This window comes from Phyllopteryx taeniolatus, chromosome 5, assembly GCF_024500385.1.
Source record: "Phyllopteryx taeniolatus isolate TA_2022b chromosome 5, UOR_Ptae_1.2, whole genome shotgun sequence".
Classification (NCBI taxonomy): Eukaryota; Metazoa; Chordata; class Actinopteri; order Syngnathiformes; family Syngnathidae; genus Phyllopteryx; species Phyllopteryx taeniolatus.
The window spans coordinates 19,274,194-19,280,489 of record NC_084506.1 but is presented as its reverse complement, the minus strand read 5'-3'; the positions used below and the strand labels follow the sequence as shown (position 1 = coordinate 19,280,489).

The following is a 6,296-nucleotide window of genomic DNA, read 5'->3' as shown; positions in this document are numbered from 1 at the left end:
AGGTGCATGCTGATAGTGTCATGGTCTGTGTTTTGGTTTGGGTTGCGTTTAGTTTTGTTCCATGTTTTCCTGTGTTCCATGTTTGTCGTGTGCTCATTAGGTTGTTGTGTCCACCTGTTCTCGTCTACTTTGTGTCGACCAATCAGCTGTCTCCAGCCACTCGTGTCTTGTCCAGGTGTTCCTCGTTGTTTCGTCAATTTGTTTGTATTTAGTTCCCTGGTTTCTTTCAGTTCTTGTCGGTTCATTGTTGTTGTCACATGTCTTGCCATGTCATAGTCGCCAGTTGTTTTTATCATTGTGTTTAAATATTATTTTGAGATTCCTGCACTCCTGCCTTGCCTCCCTGCTTCCCTGCAATTGGGTCCACCATGTTCTTGCCTTGCGTTCCTCGCCTTCTCCCTAACCACGTACGTGACAGATAGAAGAGAAGCTTTTTTTTGGAACCCTGGCTGGGACAGTGGACATTAGAGTGGACACTGGAGATTCCAGTTAAGAGTGAGTGAAGCGTAGCATGACTTTGTTGTCCGACTTTTATACAAACCACCCAGGACTCTAACAGAGAAGTAAGAAATGAGGGAGGGGGAGGTTAGTCTTGAGGCATTGATGGAAAGAGCTGCAAAGACAAAAATCAATATTTGCACTGGGCTGTCTGGAGGAGTTTGGCCACTTCTCGCCCCTGCTGTTTTCTACTCTGGGTGCCCTTTATCTCCTGCCTATTGACTGTGCTTATTCCACCTCTCTTTATCATACAGATTGAAAACAAGGCCGCGCTTCAACTGGGGCCAATCACATGCGATTTGCGCCGGAGCCCTCCGACGCCGTGCAGCTACAGTACCTCACTTCTCCGAGCATATTTACTGTAGATGACCTTTTAGCATTGTCCCTCATTAGCACCGCCGTATGTGAGCTTCAGTGCGAGTGTGCCTGTAGGTTATTGATGCTCCACTGTCCCAGTCAGCGCTGCTGATGAATGGTAGCCGACTTCACCAACCCCCACTCCCATTCCTTCTCTCCCAGGATTACTTGCTGCCTCTGGCTACATTCTCTGCGAGTATTGATGTGGAGACCTTGGGAGCGGTGTCGCGCGTGACCCTTAACCCCGCCACCCAATTTGCCTTTGGTGCGCGTTGAAAGAATTCCGCCGCCTCGTGCCACACGGAGGATAACCTTCACCATTCTGTAGAGATGAAACAGGTAATCGAAAGAGAGGGGAAAAACAGCTAAATCCAACTTAAAGCTGCTGATCTTTTTAGCTAGCCAAAGAAAAACTTATTCAATTAATGCAATGAAAGACTGGCCAAGCTTGCCTGGCCAAGCTTGTTACGCTACAAAATTCTGTTGAATATCGTAGCTTCCTTTTTGGCCAGCTAGCTAGCTATTTTTATTCACTGGTAAACAACTATCACGAGTAAACAACTAATTAACAGCTACCTATTTTGCTATCTAGTGAAACAACTAAAGAAATAACACCATAACTAGATAACTAACAAGCCGACAAGCCAACTAATGAACTAACCACCTAATTATATAACATGCTAGCTGATTAGCTAGTTAAATAAGTAACCTAGTTCTTCCCAAAAATTTAACAACCACATTTGATTTTTAAAATGGACAGATGGGCCAAGTGATGCATAGATGAGGTTAATGAGTTAAAATGTAAAACAGATCATTTTAATAATACAATTATAATTCATTTTTATTTGTTATTCATAAGTACAATTAATATTTTTTTCTAGAAAATAAGACATAGTTAAAAGTACAGTATATGTAAAATTATTATTTTCTAATTTGATATTTAAAATAAATGAACTATTTAATAAAATAAATAAAAAAAACAACAACTGGATGGGCATAGAAGGCTCTATCATTTTTTAATATAACGTGATAAGTTCAGGTTGTAACATGAAGACGATAAGTCTATAGCAATAGACGTTTCATGTAGTTATGTGATTCTGAGCCTTATTTTTTTTTCTACGTGGCAACAGGCTGGAAGAACAGTTTGCCCATTGGTGAAACATTGCGTGATTCACAGTGCACACCCGCTACTTTCCGGCAGGTAGGCAGGCAGGCCCGTCGAGGCGGTGGTGCTGCCTCCCTCCAGCTGGTGTCTCCACCACACGCCAGATGGCCTAGCACGTCTGAACAACATTTGCCCTCCCGGTCTCAAAGCGACAGATTCTGTGCCAAAGTGTTTACTGTATGTCTGGAGATGGCAGTACATCGGCGGTGGAGCAAAGGCTCCGCCTTTTCATACCAACAAGGTCAGTTCTTCCATGTGGAATTTTAAATGCCAAATAGCTCATCAGCACCCCCTAAAATAGTAACAACAATAATAATAATAACTTAATAATAATAGATTTATATAGAGCGTTTTTTGTCTTGTCCTTCCCTCTTGAAGCCCAACTTACATATGCTATGTAAAACAAAAGGTGCTCTGTCCTGAGTTGTGTAACACATCTAGATGTAAACACCATGAAAGAAAAGCTGGAATTCTGAACTTTTGACTCATATTCATTAGACTTAGACCGATCTGATCAGTTTGATCGACATCGGCCGATAATTAGCTTTTTATGCTGATTGGCTGATCGACTTTCATGTCATAATTCGCCGATCCGATCAATGACGTCATCGATCGGCTCTGCAAAAGACAATTACTCTGCATCGCCATCACATAAGAATCCAAAAGCTAGTTTATTTTTAGCCTTGTCACATGTCTTGTGGTGTAGTACTTTAACTATCTGACGACCAACAAAGTTTTTCTCAATCTTGTCGGTGAAAAAACACGTCGGTGTGGGACTGTTTTGCGGTGTCTCAAGGCTTCTTTATACTCGCGTGGACGGTGGCCGCGCTGATGTCACTGCGGCTATCTGGCGCGTAGTTTGCCTTTATACTCGAGCGCAACCCACGCGTGCAGTTTTGAAAATGTACTGCAGTTCACCTCCAAGTCGAGGGTGTCGCTACTGCTGGTATAGGCTAGGACACCGCAGGGTGGAGTTTCCTCTGCATTTTTTTGGCCATTTCCGGTAGCTGTTTTTTCTTTCCTTTCAGTAACAAGGAACAAAGCAACAACATTGGCGACTGTGGAATAGTGTCTGCTAGAACAAATGGACCTAGATGACCAGATGATACGTTTAATTATGCTGCAAAATCGATCGAGAAGGCGGCGGCTTAGGTGGTATGTAGAACCAAGGGGCACGCTGAGTACGTCATCACAGCATGTGACTAAAACGGACCAATCACGAGAGATGATCTCTGCGGTGTTCGACGCGCAACAACTATTTTTGCCGTGTGCGCGGCAAGCTACGCAGAGGGGCCGCGCGGGGCAATTCGTCGGTCACGTGACGCAATGCGGGCGCTGTCGGCTGCGCAACCGCGAGAGTATAAAGAGGCCTTTAGACAAACGCAAATTTGCAGTCTGTACACAACTGAAGTACGTCGTGGGGAACGTCATCTAAATTCAACACGACAAATTTGATTGGGCACCTGAAGAATGTACACAAGGAGGAGCATGGCGCGTTCGAGCAACGCAGCGTGGGAAAAAAAAAAGGAAAAGCCAAGCGGACGCAAACTCAGGACAACACCGTCCGTATAGCCGGGACAGTGAAAAAGTTAGAGTAACAGTCATTGACAGTATTTGTTAAAGTAATTGAATTGCAATAAAGTAATTTAATTACACTAAGTTTGAAACCGTTATTTCTGTAATGTTGATTTGATCTAACATTATGTCAGTGGCCAATCCTTGAATGCCCCCTAGAGGTCATTGATGTTAGAGAACACTTGACGATACTCAGTATACAATACACAAGTATATACAATAAATGGGCAAGTCATGTAAATAGACACATTGCTCCATCTTGTGATCGGATCGGTTATCACTTTTTTAAACTTGCTGATCGGTGATCGGCCCCAAAAATCCTGATCGTGTAAAGCCTAATATTCATCTTTTGATCTGAAACCCAAATGTCTTCACTATACAACAAAAACAAAGGAACTGACCTTGCTGTTCCAATACCTTTGAAGGGGACTGGCTGTGACTGCGACATGATTTATGAGTGAGCTGAATGGTAGTTAGCTTTTTTTGACCTAAAATGGTACGCATGCTAATGCTTATCGTGATTTCTAACTGTGTAGCATTTAGCATGTTGCTATCTCAAATTCTGTACACCAAATTTATACCATACACTTAGTACCAACACATGCAGGTTAAGGATTGAAGTCCATCCCTCGTAAATGAAAATAAAATGCATGTTAAGAGGTAAAAAAAAAAAGAAAAACTTTTTTTCTCGATTATTCAAGCAATAAATACAAAGAGAATTGATTCTAAGAATTGATACAAAGAGAATTGATTCTAAAAAGATTCGATCACTGACGTAGTTTAGTTATAATATAGAGTGCTAATTATGTGCTGAAATTGTGTCTCTCAACATACATGTATCAGTGTTACTAAAACACTTTTTAATCCATCTAGAGGAAGAGAAAAAAGTGACATGACTCAGCGGAAATGACATCCTCAAGCCAATTGCTCCGACCCTGGGGCGTTAAACCCCTGCTGCAATATGATTGGCTCCTGCATCACAGCAGGGCAGTTTACGCCGATGTCCATTCTAAATGTTATCACGTTTGTACAAAATAAAAACAATCATCAAAATGTTATCACATTTGTAGAAAATAAAAACAATCAAGTTTGTTATGGTTAGGGTTACGGTTGTGGTTAGAGTGGGTGAGGATGGGTTAGCATGGGTTACGATTCGTGGGATTCATAATAATGTCGCCACACTGGAAGTGTCCCGGTGGGACGTGCCTGGAACACCTCACCAGGGAGGGCTCCGGGAGGCATCCGAATCAGATGCCCCAGCCACCTCATCTGGCTCCTCCTTCACATCGTGCTGAACTGTTTTGCTATTTGTTTCGGTTTACCGACAAACTCCCGAGGCAAAATAAAACTGTGTCGCAATTGAATGAGCTCTGACCCATTCTTGTACCCGTAATTATCGCAACTGTTCTAAGATATTTGTATGCTGTAAGGAGCTATGTAAAGTTTGGACAGGATTGTTGTAGCTCTTCACTGGATGTGTATGTTTTTGCTGTGCTGAGTTGCTATTAAGATCATGCAAACAAATGACAGAGGTCTTCTTATTGCATGACATTTACTATTTCTATAGGTTATGAAGGTGGCCTATACAATAGCGTCCTCACAGTTTAACTGCATTGCGGAAAAAAACAAAACAATTGTAGCTGTCTCTCAGCTAAATCAACAAGTGAGACATATTTGAGATGGGTGTTTCATTTTATTTGCAGATTGGTAACATCACTGTGAGCAGTCATCAAAACATGAACATGAAAACTTAGTACAAATGAAAACAATCACAGTTTTAAGATGAAAACAAATTAAAGTCAAGTATACAACTGTCGGCGGCAGGGTGAAAGACTGGTTAGAGCGTCTGCCTCACAGTTCTGAGGACCGGGGTTCAATCCCCGGTGAATGTGAGTGCGAATGGTTGTTTGTTTGTATGCGCCCTGTGATTGGCTGGCAACCAGTTCAGGGTGTACCCCGCCTCCTGCCCGATGATAGCTGGGATTGGCTCCAGCACGCCCGCGACCCCAGTGAGGAGAAGCGGCTCAGAAAATGGATGGATGGATATACAACTGCCCTTTTTAAAGTTACAAATGAATGACCTCGTTCCACTGGCTGAGAGCGCTAAGCTAAATTCAAGAGTTTAGCTTTGTTTCTTATTAAGCCATCACTCAAAGATTGAAACTGAATGAAACATTTTTACCTTCCATCTTCTCATGTACATCGTCTTGAAATTCTGTCGCTCAAGTCTCAGAAAGAATCTTCCTCGACCTCTAAGCTTTAATCTATGTGACATCATTTTAAGAGGAGTGTTTGGAAATTGAAGCTTTATGACTTGGAGATCTTGTCTTAAGTGTATGTCATCCCTACGTTAACTCTTATGTGACATCATTGGAAATAATTATCCTACTAAAGCTTTATGACTTGGAGATGATGTCCTATCTAGAGCATAATGTCCTGTATAAGAGTGACATTACCTTGACTGTGTGACATGGAGTAAATGTCACTTAGAAAAATATTTTATATTTAATATTAATATTACCTTTAATATTAAGATGTTAAAGGTAATATTGTAAAATATTTAAGCGTTTTGATCATATATTATTGTATATTTTTTATATAAATAATTACTATAGGCAATTATGAACATTTTATCAGAAATAAAAATTCAGCAGTCATGATTTCAATGCCACCCTGAACACAATGTAGCATGGCCAAGTCG

General features: G+C 41.5%; 1 long non-coding RNA gene across 2 annotated transcripts; it reads left to right on the top strand.

Annotated features, from left to right (window-relative positions):
* The first annotated feature begins 252 nt into the window (after nt 1-252).
* LOC133478770 (uncharacterized) lies at nt 253-4,777 on the top strand. Of its 2 annotated transcripts, none has more exons than XR_009788768.1 (4): nt 253-407; nt 1,018-1,194; nt 2,057-2,261; nt 4,469-4,777. It is a non-coding gene; the product is annotated as an uncharacterized LOC133478770 (long non-coding RNA). The 2 variants fall into 2 exon arrangements; XR_009788769.1 differs by lacking the exon at nt 253-407 and adding an exon at nt 797-926.
* Nucleotides 4,778-6,296: the final 1,519 nt, after the last annotated feature.